Raw genomic sequence first — 17933 nt, 5'->3', positions numbered from 1 at the left:
GTTGTATGCCTCAAGTAAATCTGAGCTGATAACACGTCATGCTATTCCGTTAAAACTATGTGCACGTTGTAATCAAAATTAAAATCTTTTAAAAAATTGGTGCATTTCAAAATGTCCTTTTGTCAGGCGCAGCTGGGAGCTAGTTCTATACGATGGAGAGTGGTGGGGTTGGATAAACCAGGACTGGGAACATTATTTTGGCTTCCCAACGGCGACAGACAGAGAGTTGTGGATAAATACATGATGTCGCCACGCTCAACATTTACACCGACGTCAACCCAGTACACCGGAGCAAGACGGAAACCGCAAAGTAACTACACAACATAATCTCCTGTCTGCTGATTCCTGTCTCCTGTCTGCTGATTCCTGTCTCCTGTCTGCTGATTCCTGTCTCCTGTCTGCTGATTCCTGTCTCCTGTCTGCTGATTCCTGTCTCCTGTCTGCTGATTCCTGTCTCCTGTCTGCTGATTCCTGTCTCCTGTCTGCTGATTCCTGTCTCCTGTCTGCTGATTCCTGTCTCCTGTCTGCTGATTCCTGTCTCCTGTCTGCTGATTCCTGTCTCCTGTCTGCTGATTCCTGTCTCCTGTCTGCTGATTCCTGTCTCCTGTCTGCTGATTCCTGTCTCCTGTCTGCTGATTCCTGTCTCCTGTCTGCTGCCCTCGGCAGCTGATTCTGACCGGGACAAAGACATTACAAGTGATCGATTAGTAGGCTGTGTTTATATTTTTTTTAACAGTCATTGGTTTATAGCTGCAGATATTTCGTCCATTCGAGGTGGGTTTCAGCAACTCATGAAAGTGCTTTAGCAATGTTAAACTTACCCCTTTGCACCCATTATAGCAAAACAGGTAGTTTAGACAAGGGAGCACTTAGAGATGGTCATTGTCACGTCTTCATGAAATGCATAGAACGTTTGGGGAATAATGTTGAGTAAGGGATGTGAAACTTTTATAGCAACAGAGTGGAAAAAGGGCCATGTGTTTGGACAATGAAGACGCTGCAGACCGGTACAGCCAATAAGAGCCACATTAGGCCTATATGCAAATAAGTAATTTCCCTACACAGGCCTTCCACCATTCACTTTGAACTGGACTGTGTGTTTACAGGAAGTTGGGCCTGCCATAATTCACTTTGAACTGGACTGTGTGTTTACAGGAAGTTGGGCCTGCCACCATTCACTTTGAACTGGACTGTGTGTTTACAGGAAGTTGGGCCTGCCATCATTCACTTTGAACTGGACTATGTGTTTACAGGAAGTTGGGCCTGCCATCATTCTCTTTGAACTGGATTGTGTGTTTACAGGAAGTTGGGCCTGCCATCATTCTCTTTGAACTGGATTGTGTGTTTACAGGAAGTAGGGCCTGCCACCATTCTCTTTGAACTGGACTGTGTGTTTACAGGAAGTTGGGCCTGCCACCATTCACTTTGAACTGGACTGTGTGTTTACAGGAAGTTGGGCCTGCCATAATTCACTTTGAACTGGACTGTGTGTTTACAGGAAGTTGGGCCTGCCACCATTCACTTTGAACTGGACTGTGTGTTTACAGGAAGTTGGGCCTGCCATCATTCACTTTGAACTGGACTATGTGTTTACAGGAAGTTGGGCCTGCCATCATTCTCTTTGAACTGGATTGTGTGTTTACAGGAAGTTGGGCCTGCCATCATTCTCTTTGAACTGGATTGTGTGTTTACAGGAAGTAGGGCCTGCCACCATTCTCTTTGAACTGGACTGTGTGTTTACAGGAAGTTGGGCCTGCCATCATTCTCTTTGAACTGGATTGTGTGTTTACAGGAAGTAGCAACAGCGTGACTTTAGATCATTAGAACACATTCACCTGAATGGATTTCTGTAAATATGTAAAACACCACAGGAAGTCCTCTTCCATCTGGGAACTTTACAGTCCTATTGATCAAACAACCATAAAAAAAAGGTATGCTCTCTCTCTCTCCCTCAGTTACGCACCTCAACAAGATCAACAACTAATAGCCAGAGCAAGATGTGCTCAAATCTAACGAGGGAACATCAGATAAACCCTCTCCCAACCTTTTCAGCTGGTCCTAAACAATCTGTACATATTAGTAAAGACTAGATTACATTGAGAATAGCCTGAGGGGTGCGCAGCCTGAGGCAAGAGACAGAACGCAAGATTTTCCTCCTCCTCCCCCCCAAGACTTTTACAAATAGTTCATAAGTGGCATCATGCAGCCCAGATACGTTTTGATTTAAGACATTAAAAGGTTTGTATCATTCACAACTACATTTGTTAACTGGTAAATTCCCATCTCCCACATGGTCAGAGACCGTAGCAGAGTGGAAACTGGAGAGACCCAACATAACAATCCTGTCACAACAGACAATGCCAAGAACATTGTGAATGATGTCACAACAGACAATGCCAAGAACATTGTGAATGCTGAATATTGTAAATGGCATGTCATTTTCCCGGTGTACCGAAACCTAACAGTGACCCCCAAAAACCACAACACGTACCGAACATTGGATTTGGTGATCTGTTACACCCCAACGCATTAGGGTTGTATTCATTAGTGAAAACCGTATCAAATTGTTTTGCAACAGAAAAACCGAACAAGTACCTATCCGTTTGGTGCCTAATTAATAAGGACTAGAATTATATGGATATACAAGATCTGTGTGGTTGGGATAATTAAAATTTAGGCCTAAATCGTAAATAATGTAAATGGATGACTGAATATCACTTATTTTAGTGGTTATAACATTTCAAAAATGTTATCTAATGCAGTTTAAAACGTTGACCAACACTTCACTTTATGACCGACGAGTATGACAACTGAAAAGAATGTGGATGTAAAAAAATATTTAAAAATAAAAAAGCAAGATATATATTCATATTTGTTTACATATTACAGAGTTCATGACATGCACATTTTATAACAATATTCAATTAATTAATCAGCTTCATTTCCCCATTTGTGTTTTTTCTCCCGTTTCCCAGACGGCGTTTTAAAGAGCCCCTTGGCTGCTAACTGCCGTCAGGATCCTGTCTGGGGAGTTCCTTTGAACGGATTCTGTCAAGTCGACCAACAACCAGATTTCCATCCAAACTTTTTTATGTGAGTAAAGTACATATAAAAAAAAATATGTAATGATGGAAACAGAAAACTTCTCAGTCAACTTTCCAAATGTCAACAAAAACAAAATACGCGAGACCAAGTGGGGATCTTTTTGTGTCTGTAAAATGTATTTATGCAGGAAATAGGGGTGGAAAGCGCTAATAAATATTGATATAATAACCATTATGTCGAAGTAAACTTGGGAGTCACGGGATATGTTCTGCGGTCCTCCCTCTACGACTCATGAAAGCATGCAGTTTACGAGGCTACAGATGAAATAAGTTATGAACTTCAGAGGGTGGTGAAAGTGCACGGTGAGGAGCTTGATTCTCCTTTTCCAATTAATATTGACTGGTTTTATTCTGGTGACATGATCAATGCCATTTGACAAATACAAACAGTGTTGCTGTCCTGTCTATAATAATCTCATCGAGGAGGCTATACCCGCATTGTATCTGAAAACTGTCGGCTAGAGCGCACGTGCCAATACAACCGAGTTAACGAAACATTAAGAACACCTTCCTAATATTGAGTTTTGCCCTCAGAACAGTCTCAATTCGTCGGGGGGGGGGGGGGGGCATGGGACTCTACAAGGTGTTGAAAGCGTTCTACAGGGATGCTGGCTCATGTTGACTCCAATGCTTCTCACCAGTTTTGTTAAATTGGCTGGATGTCCTTTGGGTGGTGGACCATTCTTGATACACACAGGAAACGGTTGAGGGTGGAAAAACCCAGCAGCGTTGCAGTTCTTGACACAAACTGGTGTGCCTGGCACCTACTACCATCAACCGTTCAAAGGCACTTAAATCTTTTGTCTTGCCCCATTCACCCTCTGAATGGCACACATACACAATCCATGTCTCAGGCGTCTCAAGGCTTTAAAAAAGTCCTTCTATAACCGGTCTCTTCCCCTTCATCTGCACTGAAGTGGATTTAACAGGTGACATCAATAAGGGATCAGAACTCTGGATTCACCTGGTCGGTGTCATGGAAAGAGAAGGTGTATTTCATGTTTTATACACTCCGTGTATTTAAAAAAAACATTTCTGTGAAAAAAAAACATCAGTAGATGGAAAACCAATTAACTTAAAATGTTTTATTTGGTACGTGGGAATTTAACCGCAAAAGGTATTTTTATGTGATTACGTAAAACACAACTTTATGAACACGTCAATTTGATGGAAACATGTTTCTGGTGGGAAAATGCACATATTGTTCATATGCAGATGTTAGAAAACGTGCATGAAAATCTTTTGCCAATTGGATGGAAACCCCTAGCCACTGAACCCTTAGCTATTGAACCCCCAAGCTATTGAACCCCCAAGCTATTGAACCCCCAGCTATTGAACCCCCAGCTATTGAACCCCCAGCTATTGAACCCCCAGCTATTGAACCCCCAGCTATTGAACCCCCAGCTATTGAACCCCCAGCTATTGAACCCCCAGCTATTGAACCCCCAGCTATTGAACCCCCAGCTATTGAACCCCCAGCTATTGAACCCCCAGCTATTGAACCCCCAGCTATTGAACCCCCAGCTATTGAACCCCCAGCTATTGAACCCCCAGCTATTGAACCCCCAGCTATTGAACCCCCAGCTATTGAACCCCCAGCTATTGAACCCCTAGCTATTGAACCCTTAGCTATTGAACCCTTAGCTATTGAACCCTTAGCTATTGAACCCTTAGCTATTGAACCCTTAGCTATTGAACCCTTAGCTATTGAACCCTTAGCTATTGAACCCTTAGCTATTGAACCCTTAGCTATTGAACCCTTAGCTATTGAACCCTTAGCTATTGAACCCTTAGCTATTGAACCCTTAGCTATTGAACCCTTAGCTATTGAACCCTTAGCTATTGAACCCTTAGCTATTGAACCCTTAGCTATTGAACCCTTAGCTATTGAACCCTTAGCTATTGAACCCTTAGCTATTGAACCCTTAGCTATTGAACCCTTAGCTATTGAACCCTTAGCTATTGAACCCTTAGCTATTGAACCCTTAGCTATTGAACCCTTAGCTATTGAACCCTTAGCTATTGAACCCTTAGCTATTGAACCCTTAGCTATTGAACCCTTAGCTATTGAACCCCTAGGGGTTCAGTAGCTAGGGGTTCAGTAGCTAGGGGCTAAGGGTTCAATAGCTAAGGGCTAAAGGGTCAGTAGTTAGGGGGTCAGTAGCTATATATATATATAAAGAAAGATGGGGAAGAGAGAGAAAAGAGAGATGGGAAGAGAGAGAAGAGAGAGAAAAGAGAGAAGAAAGAGAGAGCTACAGAGGGAAAGCGACAGAAGAGAGAACAAAGCACACCACAGACGCCACAAATACTTCCCAATTATGCCTCACTATAATAGTCTTTCCTGAACGTATGATGAACAAAAACATAACTAATTGACCCAGTTGTAGTAAATGAGTGTCTGATCCCCCTCCTCCACCACTGGCGTTTGATTCTGCAGCTCCACCATGTTTTTCTAATGTCACCAGTGAACTAATTCAAAGCATGACTGACTGGACTGACTGCTTGTCTGTCCGTCTGAGGCTTCAGGTTGGGTCTGTGTGCATCAGACCGTATCGGCGGGCCACAAACCCCATCACCAAAACAACAGCATGGACTAGGGCCAAACTGTGGGACGGGACCCTAAAGTGGGTCACTGCAGAGATTCAGGTGGGTCACAGTTGGAATTTTTTGTCCATTGATACAAAAAATTACATTATACAGTCAATTCCCTAAAATTGGCAACCATAGCTCATGTTCAAATTTTTAAAAAGTCCCAAACGATCATTCTGATTCCCATGTAAAATAGCCTTTTTGACTGGCTAAAATAAATCCCCCATAATATTTTTTGGGAGATAGGACATTTTGTAAAAAATGTTGAAGATTTCTTTCTCTCATGGATAACTAGCAGGAAGTTTAGAAAAGACAGGTTGAGTGGACAGGAAGTTTAGAAAAGACAGGTTGAGTGGACAGGAAGTTTAGAAAAGACAGGTTGAGTGGACAGGAAGTTTAGAAAAGACAGGTTGAGTGGACAGGAAGTTAGAAAAGACAGGTTGAGTGGACAGGAAGTTAGAAAAGACAGGTTGAGTGGACAGGAAGTTAGAAAAGACAGGTTGAGTGGACAGGAAGTTAGAAAAGACAGGTTGAGTGGACAGGAAGTTAGAAAAGACAGGTTGAGTGGACAGGAAGTTAGAAAAGACAGGTTGAGTGGACAGGAAGTTAGAAAAGACAGGTTGAGTGGACAGGAAGTTAGAAAAGACAGGTTGAGTGGACAGGAAGTTAGAAAAGACAGGTTGAGTGGACAGGAAGTTAGAAAAGACAGGTTGAGTGGACAGGAAGTTAGAAAAGACAGGTTGAGTGGACAGGAAGTTAGAAAAGACAGGTTGAGTGGACAGGAAGTTAGAAAAGACAGGTTGAGTGGACAGGAAGTTAGAAAAGACAGGTTGAGTGGACAGGAAGTTAGAAAAGACAGGTTGAGTGGACAGGAAGTTAGAAAAGACAGGTTGAGTGGACAGGAAGTTAGAAAAGACAGGTTGAGTGGACAGGAAGTTAGAAAAGACAGGTTGAGTGGACAGGAAGTTAGAAAAGACAGGTTGAGTGGACAGGAAGTTAGAAAAGACAGGTTGAGTGGACAGGAAGTTAGAAAAGACAGGTTGAGTGGACAGGAAGTTAGAAAAGACAGGTTGAGTGGACAGGAAGTTAGAAAAGACAGGTTGAGTGGACAGGAAGTTAGAAAAGACAGGTTGAGTGGACAGGAAGTTAGAAAAGACAGGTTGAGTGGACAGGAAGTTAGAAAAGACAGGTTGAGTGGACAGGAAGTTAGAAAAGACAGGTTGAGTGGACAGGAAGTTAGAAAAGACAGGTTGAGTGGACAGGAAGTTAGAAAAGACAGGTTGAGTGGACAGGAAGTTAGAAAAGACAGGTTGAGTGGACAGGAAGTTAGAAAAGACAGGTTGAGTGGACAGGAAGTTAGAAAAGACAGGTTGAGTGGACAGGAAGTTAGAAAAGACAGGTTGAGTGGACAGGAAGTTAGAAAAGACAGGTTGAGTGGACAGGAAGTTAGAAAAGACAGGTTGAGTGGACAGGAAGTTAGAAAAGACAGGTTGAGTGGACAGGAAGTTAGAAAAGACAGGTTGAGTGGACAGGAAGTTAGAAAAGACAGGTTGAGTGGACAGGAAGTTAGAAAAGACAGGTTGAGTGGACAGGAAGTTAGAAAAGACAGGTTGAGTGGACAGGAAGTTAGAAAAGACAGGTTGAGTGGACAGGAAGTTAGAAAAGACAGGTTGAGTGGACAGGAAGTTAGAAAAGACAGGTTGAGTGGACAGGAAGTTAGAAAAGACAGGTTGAGTGGACAGGAAGTTAGAAAAGACAGGTTGAGTGGACAGGAAGTTAGAAAAGACAGGTTGAGTGGACAGGAAGTTAGAAAAGACAGGTTGAGTGGACAGGAAGTTAGAAAAGACAGGTTGAGTGGACAGGAAGTTAGAAAAGACAGGTTGAGTGGACAGGAAGTTAGAAAAGACAGGTTGAGTGGACAGGAAGTTAGAAAAGACAGGTTGAGTGGACAGGAAGTTAGAAAAGACAGGTTGAGTGGACAGGAAGTTAGAAAAGACAGGTTGAGTGGACAGGAAGTTAGAAAAGACAGGTTGAGTGGACAGGAAGTTAGAAAAGACAGGTTGAGTGGACAGGAAGTTAGAAAAGACAGGTTGAGTGGACAGGAAGTTAGAAAAGACAGGTTGAGTGGACAGGAAGTTAGAAAAGACAGGTTGAGTGGACAGGAAGTTAGAAAAGACAGGTTGAGTGGACAGGAAGTTAGAAAAGACAGGTTGAGTGGACAGGAAGTTAGAAAAGACAGGTTGAGTGGACAGGAAGTTAGAAAAGACAGGTTGAGTGGACAGGAAGTTAGAAAAGACAGGTTGAGTGGACAGGAAGTTAGAAAAGACAGGTTGAGTGGACAGGAAGTTAGAAAAGACAGGTTGAGTGGACAGGAAGTTAGAAAAGACAGGTTGAGTGGACAGGAAGTTAGAAAAGACAGGTTGAGTGGACAGGAAGTTAGAAAAGACAGGTTGAGTGGACAGGAAGTTAGAAAAGACAGGTTGAGTGGACAGGAAGTTAGAAAAGACAGGTTGAGTGGACAGGAAGTTAGAAAAGACAGGTTGAGTGGACAGGAAGTTAGAAAAGACAGGTTGAGTGGACAGGAAGTTAGAAAAGACAGGTTGAGTGGACAGGAAGTTAGAAAAGACAGGTTGAGTGGACAGGAAGTTAGAAAAGACAGGTTGAGTGGACAGGAAGTTAGAAAAGACAGGTTGAGTGGACAGGAAGTTAGAAAAGACAGGTTGAGTGGACAGGAAGTTAGAAAAGACAGGTTGAGTGGACAGGAAGTTAGAAAAGACAGGTTGAGTGGACAGGAAGTTAGAAAAGACAGGTTGAGTGGACAGGAAGTTAGAAAAGACAGGTTGAGTGGACAGGAAGTTAGAAAAGACAGGTTGAGTGGACAGGAAGTTAGAAAAGACAGGTTGAGTGGACAGGAAGTTAGAAAAGACAGGTTGAGTGGACAGGAAGTTAGAAAAGACAGGTTGAGTGGACAGGAAGTTAGAAAAGACAGGTTGAGTGGACAGGAAGTTAGAAAAGACAGGTTGAGTGGACAGGAAGTTAGAAAAGACAGGTTGAGTGGACAGGAAGTTAGAAAAGACAGGTTGAGTGGACAGGAAGTTAGAAAAGACAGGTTGAGTGGACAGGAAGTTAGAAAAGACAGGTTGAGTGGACAGGAAGTTAGAAAAGACAGGTTGAGTGGACAGGAAGTTAGAAAAGACAGGTTGAGTGGACAGGAAGTTAGAAAAGACAGGTTGAGTGGACAGGAAGTTAGAAAAGACAGGTTGAGTGGACAGGAAGTTAGAAAAGACAGGTTGAGTGGACAGGAAGTTAGAAAAGACAGGTTGAGTGGACAGGAAGTTAGAAAAGACAGGTTGAGTGGACAGGAAGTTTATATCCATGACCTCGCCTTGACTGACAGCTGAAACGTCAACGTCAAGAAACACGGGTTTGCAGTGCTGCAGTAAAATCTTAAAGCAAATTTGGTGAAACACAAAACAAAACATTGAAATTGCATCAATGATATATATATATATATATATATATATATATATATATAAATAAAAAATTATACGTCACACGTTTGTGGCGGTTCACAGCAGTACAGACGGATGTGTTGACATGACAACTGCTTCAAGAGTTTTGACCGAACCATCCACCGTTTTCGTTCCATGCTGGCTGAACACCTAGCTAGCCAGTAACTAGCTAACGCCAGACACAGATGAAATGGGGGAAACAAGTATCTCTGCAATAGATAAATAGTGTAAACTTGTCATAAACCATGTCCATCTGCAAAACACACACCGACTCCGATGACGGTTACAAGGCGGGTCCTCATTTAAATGAGGTAAGAGAATATCATGTTACCATTGGTGTATTCAAATGAGAGTTGGGGTGATGTCACCCTATACCCTTAAAAGGAAAATTCCACCCCAAAACTATCTTACGGCATTTGTTTCATTAGTCCATTGTTGACATAGTCCCAAAATGTTTTCCTTGACAGAAATCAAAGTTTTCAAGATGTTTAACTTTCAAAATACAGAAGTCATCCGCCGTTATGATGCATTTTGCGTCATATGTGAATGACTTATATCTTAAACATATATCTCTTAAACATACATCTTAAAAAGTTGATTGTTGACAAGTAAAACATGTTGGAACTGTGTCAACCATGGACTAATGAAACAAATACCAAAAGATGGTTTTGGGGTGGAATTGAAATCAGTAACTTTATGATTAAACTTCATCGATGAAGAAGCAACGGCCATTTTTTATACGTTGATCTGGTTTAATCAAAATATCATCACATTTCATGAAAAAAAAAACATGATTTTGACTATTCATGACATTTAATAAAGTTTGATGTTTTGAAGTAATGGGTATTTATTAAAACGATATTTTTCGTATTCTTTGGGTGGGCAAAGTTTTTTTCCCCCCACCAAGTAAGACACCTCAATTAGTGGGTCACCAAGCAGAACGCTTTGAGGACCTCTGGACTAGGATACTCCCCTCCGGGAGACTGGGTTAAATAGTGTGACTGGATGCTTCGTTCCTGTATTTTCCATTGGAAGATTAGGGTAGGTGAGCAAGCCGACAAAACACTTTAGTCTTGCTGCATAATGGAAATAACTTGAAAACAGACTTTACTGAAATAGTTAACTACTTGCGAAAAATGAATCACTTTGTGCTTACATTTTTTTTTGTAAATAAAACTGGCATCCGTCATATATTTCAGAACTGAACAGCATGAAGACCAAATATGTCACTTTTAAAAACAGACTTCCAACTCTTGTTGAGACTTTGATTCCTCAAACCTCTGAAACGCTTGGCAACAAAACGTTACGTTAGAATTATGATCCTATCAGGAACACAGCCAATGGCTCCCAGCACGGCCCAAGTTACAAAAACATTATTCAACAAGAAATAGTACCTCCCTGTTTCAATCACTTTTCAGATCATTTGTATTTATTTATGTTCATTTGAAAATGAAACATAAATACCCCAGAGGTGAACAAACTTATGCAAAATATGCAAATGTATGTTGCTTAGCTCAAAATGGATAAAATAAATTAAAATAGATAACTTAGCCTAGTCAATAAACCTTGACCTAAATGGAACACAAAGACCTGGAGCACCACTAGCCTGGTCCCTGGTGGTGCAGGAGATGAGGAAAAAAGGAGGAAAACCCCAACCTTTGGTTATATAATATATGCATATTCCTGGTTCAACTGAAGCCCATTCAGAGCCCTATAGAGAACCTGGTCCAATTCTTCTGGGAATTAGCAAACAAGCGATGGGGAAGTCTGCGACAAAACCCAGACCAACCTCCGAGCACGCCCGGCCACAGCCACCCAAGACTGGAGGGCTTTCCAAGGCGCTCCCCTTTCAATACATAGATTTCACACATTTTAATGGGCATTACAACTTCAAAAGAATCACATTTTCATCATTGTCTGTCATCTGCCAGTTGATTTGTATAAAAAGGCGGTCTTTTGCATGAACTCCACACAAAAGAAAGCAGCAGAGCTATGCTAACTGGCCCGCCCGCACAGGGCCCACTCGCACAGGGCCCACTGGCCCGCCCGCACAGGGCCCACTGGCCCGCATGCATGCACAGGGCCCGCTGGCCCGCACAGGGCCCACTCGCACAGGGCCCACTGGCCCGCACGCACAGGGCCAACTGGCCCGCCCGCACGCACAGGGCCAACTGGCCCGCCCGCACGCACAGGGCCAACTGACCCGCCCGCACGCACAGGGCCAACTGACCCACTGGCCCACTCGCACAGGGCCCACTGGCCCGCCCGCACAGGGCCAACTGGCCCGCACAGGGCCCACTCGCACAGGGCCCACTGGCCCGCCCGCACGCACAGGGCCCACTGGCCCGCACAGGGCCTACTCGCACAGGGCCCACTGGCCCGCACAGGGCCCACTCGCACAGGGCCCACTGGCCCGCACGCACGCACGCACAGGGCCCACTGGCCCGCATGCACGCACAGGGCCCACACGCACAGGGCCAACTGGCCCGCCTGCCCGCACAGGGCCAACTGGCCCGCCCGCCTGCCCGCACAGGGCCAACAGGCCCGCCCGCCTGCCCGCACAGGGCCAACAGGCCCGCCCGCCTGCCCGCACAGGGCCAACAGGCCCGCCTGCCCGCACAGGGCCAACAGGCCCGCCTGCCCGCACAGGGCCAACTGGCCAAAGCCAAAGACTATCAATTATATTGACAAGATATTAGAGTAACCGCTCTAACAACGGAGTACATGGTCCTCAAGGATGGGAGGCAGGTGAGACCATTCTAATGTGGAAACAAGGAACAACTGAGGACAGACAGAACAGATGGTTTAGAAATCCAGGATATATATATATATATATATAAATAAATAAATAAATAAATATATATATATACAAACAAACAAACAAATATATATATATACACACAAATATATTTTTTAAAAACTGTACATATAGTTGAGTGAAGACGGATCAATTACAGGTCGACTTAAAATGGTACACTACACTCTTTATAGTGCACTACTTTTGACCAGGGATATAGGGGAATAGGGTGCCTTTTTGGACACATCCTCAGGCTGTGGTTGGACAGGGACACTGGCCGGGTTGTTCTGTGGTCTCTTTGCGCGTCAAAGTGGAGAAAGGAATGAGCCCTGGTCCACATGGTGTTCATACACTGCTCAAAAAAATAAAGGGAACACTTAAACAACACAATGTAACTCCAAGTCAATCACACTTCTGTGAAATCAAACTGTCCACTTAGGAAGCAACACTGATTGACAATAAACTCCACATGCTGTTGTTCAAATGGAATAGACAAAAGGTGGAAATTATAGGCAATTAGCAAGACACCCCCAATAAAGGAGTGGTTCTGCAGGTGGTGACCACAGACCACTTCTCAGTTCCTATGCTTCCTGGCTGATGTTTTGGTCACTTTTGAATGCTGGCGGTGCTTTCACTCTAGTGGTAGCATGAGACGGAGTCTACAACCCACACAAGTGGCTCAGGTAGTGCAGCTCATCCAGGATGGCACATCAATGCGAGCTGTGGCAAGAAGGTTTGCTGTGTCTGTCAGCGTAGTGTCCAGAGCATGGAGGCGCTACCATGAGACAGGCCAGTACATCAGGAGACGTGGAGGAGGCCGTAGGAGGGCAACAATCCAGCAGCAGGACCGCTACCTCCGCCTTTGTGCAAGGGGGAGCAGGAGGAGCACTGCCAGAGCCCTGCAAAATGACCTCCAGCAGGCCACAAATGTGCATGTGTCTGCTTAAACGGTCAGAAACAGACTCCATGAGGGTGGTATGAGGGCCCGACGTCCACAGGTGGGGGTTGTTCTTACAGCCCAACACCGTGCAGGACGTTTGGCATTTGCCAGAGAACACCAAGATTGGCAAATTCGCCACTGGTGCCCTGTGCTCTTCACAGCTGAAAGCAGGTTCACACGCACATGTGACAGACATGACAGAGTCTGGAGACGCCGTGGAGAACGTTCTGCTGCCTGCAACATCCTCCAGCATGACCGGTTTGGCGGTGGGTCAGTCATGGTGTGGGGTGGCATTTCTTTGGGGGGCCGCACAGCCCTCCATGTGCTCGCCAGAGGTAGCCTGACTGCCATTAGGTACCGAGATGAGATCCTCAGACCCCTTGTGAGACCATATGCTGGTGTGGTTGGCCCTGGGTTCCTCCTAATGCAAGACAATGCTAGACCTCATGTGGCTGGAGTGTGTCAGCAGTTCCTGCAAGAGGAAGGCATTGATGCTATGGACTGGCCCGCCCGTTCCCCAGACCTGAATCCAATTGAGCACATCTGGGACATCATGTCTCGCTCCATCCACCAACGCCACGTTGCACCACAGACTGTCCAGGAGTTGGCGGATGCTTTAGTCCAGGTCTGGGAGGAGATCCCTCAGGAGACCATCCGCCACCTCATCAGGAGCATGCCCAGGCGTTGTAGGGAGGTCATATAGGCACGTGGAGGCCACACACTACTGAGCCTCCTTTTGACTTGTTTTAAGGACATTACATCAAAGTTGGATCAGCCTGTAATGCGTTTTTCCACTTTCATTTTGAGTGTGACTCCAAATCCAGACCTCCATGGGTTGATAAATTTGATTTCCATTGATAATTTGTGTGTGATTTTGTTGTCAGCACATTCAACAATGTAAAGAAAAAAGTATTTAATAAGAATATTTCATTCATTCAGATCTAGGATGTGTTATTTTAGTGTTCCCTTTATTTTTTTGAGCAGTGTATTTAAAAGTTGAGTGGAGACATCAATTACAGCTGTGGTTGGACCGGGGGGGGGGGGGGGGGCTGTATTCAAAAAACCAAACAGAAGCAAACAGGGAGTAAACGGTTTGTTGCAAAAATGACCCCAGGACACTGATCTAACAGTGGTTGTTGTACGGTTGTTGTTGTGGCCCAAGAGGAGGAGAGGGGAAGTGCTCCTGGTCCAGCCGACAAAACATCACCCTCAGAGGTGAACGCATGACGATCAGTCTCCCAGACACGTTGCAACTTTCACAAAATTCTATGGTTTCCCAGAAATCGCAGTTGGAAGATTCTTGCATTTCCTTGTCATTCCAGGAATGTCTTTGAGTAGCCCAGCTAATGTGATATTTCAGTTATTTTTTTCTTCTAAAAAACAGTTTTTACTGTCATTGTGGGTAGATTGATGAGGGGGGAAAATAACTATTTCAATCCATTTGAGTAATTATTTTAATTTTACTCGGCAAGTCAGTTCAGAACAAATTCTTATTTTCAATGACGGCATAGGAACGGTGGGTGAACTGCCTTGTTCAGGGGCAGAACGAAAGATTTTTTACCTTGTCAGCTCGGGGATTCGATCTTGCAACCTTTCGGTTACTAGTTCAACACTCTAACCACTAGGCTACCTGCTTGTTACTAGCCCAACGCTCTAACCACTAGGCTACCTGCTGGCTACTAGTCCAACACCCTAACCACTAGGCTACCTGCTGGTTACTGGCCCAACGCTCTAACCACTAGGCTACCTGCTGGTTACTAGTCCAAAACTCTAACCACTAGGCTACCTGCTGGTTACTAGTCCAACACTCTAACCACTAGGCTACCTGCTTGTTACTAGCCCAACGCTCTAACCACTAGGCTACCTGCTGGCTACTAGTCCAACACCCTAACCACTAGGCTACCTGCTGGTTACTGGCCCAACGCTCTAACCACTAGGCTACCTGCTGGTTACTAGTCCAACACTCTAACCACTAGGCTACCTGCTGGTTACTAGTCCAACACTAACCACTAGGCTACCTGCTGGTTACTAGTCCAACACTCTAACCACTAGGCTACCTGCTGGTTACTAGTCCAACACTCTAACCACTAGGCTACCTGCTGGTTACTGGCCCAACGCTCTAACCACTAGGCTACCTGCTGGCTACTAGTCCAACACTCTAACCACTAGGCTACCTGCTGGTTACTGGCCACCCTAACCACTCTAACCACCCTTGTTAAATGGATGACATGGGAATGTGCAGGACTGTAATAACAAACTTATTTTGGCCCGAACTGAGCTAATTCGAACAATTTATCCCCGATCTAACATCACAGCAGCATCTGCATAGTAGACCTAATTGAAGACATTGCAAGGAGTTTTGATCACAGCTGACAGCGGTACTGGGTAAAGATGACCACCAGCGGTACTGGGTAAAGATGACCACCAGCGGTACTGGGTAAAGATGACCACCAGCGGTACTGGGTAAAGATGACCACCAGCGGTACTGGGTAAAGATGACCACCAGCGGTACTGGGTAAAGATGACCACCAGCGGTACCGGGTAAAGATGACCACCAGTGGTACTGGGTAAAGATGACCACCAGCGGTACTGGGTAAAGATGACCACCAGCTGACAGCGGTACCGGGTAAAGATGACCACCAGCTGACAGCGGTACTGGGTAAAGATGACCACCAGCGGTACCGGGTAAAGATGACCACCAGCGGTACCGGGTAAAGATGACCACCAGCTGACAGCGGTACTGGGTAAAGATGACCACCAGCGGTACCGGGTAAAGATGACCACCAGCGGTACCGGGTAAAGATGACCACCAGCGGTACCGGGTAAAGATGACCACCAGCGGTACTGGGTAAAGATGACCACCAGCGGTACTGGGTAAAGATGACCACCAGCGGTACTGGGTAAAGATGACCACCAGCGGTACTGGGTAAAGATGACCACCAGCGGTACCGGGTAAAGATGACCACCAGCTGACAGCGGTACTGGGTAAAGATGACCACCAGCGGTACCGGGTAAAGATGACCACCAGCGGTACTGGGTAAAGACGACCACCAGCTGACAGCGGTACCGGGTAAAGATGACCACCAGCTGACAGCGGTACTGGGTAAAGATGACCACCAGCGGTACCGGGTAAAGATGACCACCAGCGGTACCGGGTAAAGATGACCACCAGCGGTACTGGGTAAAGATGACCACCAGCGGTACCGGGTAAAGATGACCACCAGCGGTACTGGGTAAAGATGACCACCAGCTGACAGCGGTACCGGGTAAAGATGACCACCAGCTGACAGCGGTACTGGGTAAAGATGACCACCAGCTGACAGCGGTACTGGGTAAAGATGACCACCAGCGGTACCGGGTAAAGATGACCACCAGCTGACAGCGGTACCGGGTAAAGATGACCACCAGCGGTACCGGGTAAAGATGACCACCAGCTGACAGCGGTACTGGGTAAAGATGACCACCAGCGGTACTGGGTAAAGATGACCACCAGCTGACAGCGGTACCGGGTAAAGATGACCACCAGCGGTACCGGGTAAAGATGACCACCAGTGGTACCGGGTAAAGATGACCACCAGCGGTACCGGGTAAAGATGACCACCAGCGGTACCGGGTAAAGATGACCACCAGCGGTACCGGGTAAAGATGACCACCAGCGGTACTGGGTAAAGATGACCACCAGCTGACAGCGGTACCGGGTAAAGATGACCACCAGCGGTACTGGGTAAAGATGACCACCAGCGGTACTGGGTAAAGATGACCACCAGCGGTACTGGGTAAAGATGACCACCAGCGGTACTGGGTAAAGATGACCACCAGCGGTACTGGGTAAAGATGACCACCAGCGGTACTGGGTAAAGATGACCACCAGCTGACAGCGGTACTGGGTAAAGATGACCACCAGCGGTACCGGGTAAAGATGACCACCAGCGGTACTGGGTAAAGATGACCACCAGCGGTACCGGGTAAAGATGACCACCAGCTGTACTGGGTAAAGATGACCACCAGCTGACAGCGGTACCGGGTAAAGATGACCACCAGCGGTACCGGGTAAAGATGACCACCAGCTGACAGCGGTACCGGGTAAAGATGACCACCAGCGGTACCGGGTAAAGACGACCACCAGCTGACAGCGGTACCGGGTAAAGATGACCACCAGCGGTACTGGGTAAAGATGACCACCAGCTGACAGCGGTACCGGGTAAAGATGACCACCAGCGGTACCGGGTAAAGACGACCACCAGCTGACAGCGGTACCGGGTAAAGATGACCACCAGCTGACAGCGGTACCGGGTAAAGATGACCACCAGCTGACAGCGGTACTGGGTAAAGATGACCACCAGCTGACAGCGGTACCGGGTAAAGATGACCACCAGCGGTACCGGGTAAAGATGACCACCAGCTGACAGCGGTACCGGGTAAAGATGACCACCAGCTGACAGCGGTACTGGGTAAAGATGACCACCAGCTGACAGCGGTACCGGGTAAAGACGACCACCAGCTGACAGCGGTACCGGGTAAAGACGACCACCAGCTGACAGCGGTACCGGGTAAAGACGACCACCAGCTGACAGCGGTACCGGGTAAAGACGACCACCAGCTGACAGCGGTACCGGGTAAAGACGACCACCAGCTGACAGCGGTACCGGGTAAAGACGACCACCAGCTGACAGCGGTACTGGGTAAAGATGACCACCAGCTGACAGCGGTACCGGGTAAAGACGACCACCAGCGGTACTGGGTAAAGACGACCACCAGCTGACAGCGGTACCGGGTAAAGACGACCACCAGCTGACAGCGGTACTGGGTAAAGACGACCACAGACAACATGCTGATTTAAGTCTACAGTCGTGTCCAAAAGTTTTGAGAATGACAAAAATATTAATTTTCACAAATTCTGCTGCCTCAGTTTATATGATGGCAATTTGCATATACTCCAGAATGTTATGAAGAGTGATCAGATGAATTGCAATTAATTGCCAAGTCCC

The 17933-nt window shown here is 46.0% G+C and overlaps 1 protein-coding gene across 1 annotated transcript in view; it reads right to left on the bottom strand.

The window, feature by feature from the left end:
• Positions 1–17933, bottom strand: part of ndufs4 (NADH:ubiquinone oxidoreductase subunit S4) — a 48659-nt gene that overhangs the window by 1057 nt on the left and 29669 nt on the right. The gene's annotated exons all lie outside the window — the stretch shown is intronic.

The sequence above is a fragment of the Salvelinus fontinalis genome, chromosome 28, assembly GCF_029448725.1.
Source record: "Salvelinus fontinalis isolate EN_2023a chromosome 28, ASM2944872v1, whole genome shotgun sequence".
NCBI classification, from domain to species: domain Eukaryota; kingdom Metazoa; phylum Chordata; class Actinopteri; order Salmoniformes; family Salmonidae; genus Salvelinus; species Salvelinus fontinalis.
This window is presented reverse-complemented; position numbering and strand designations above follow the sequence as displayed.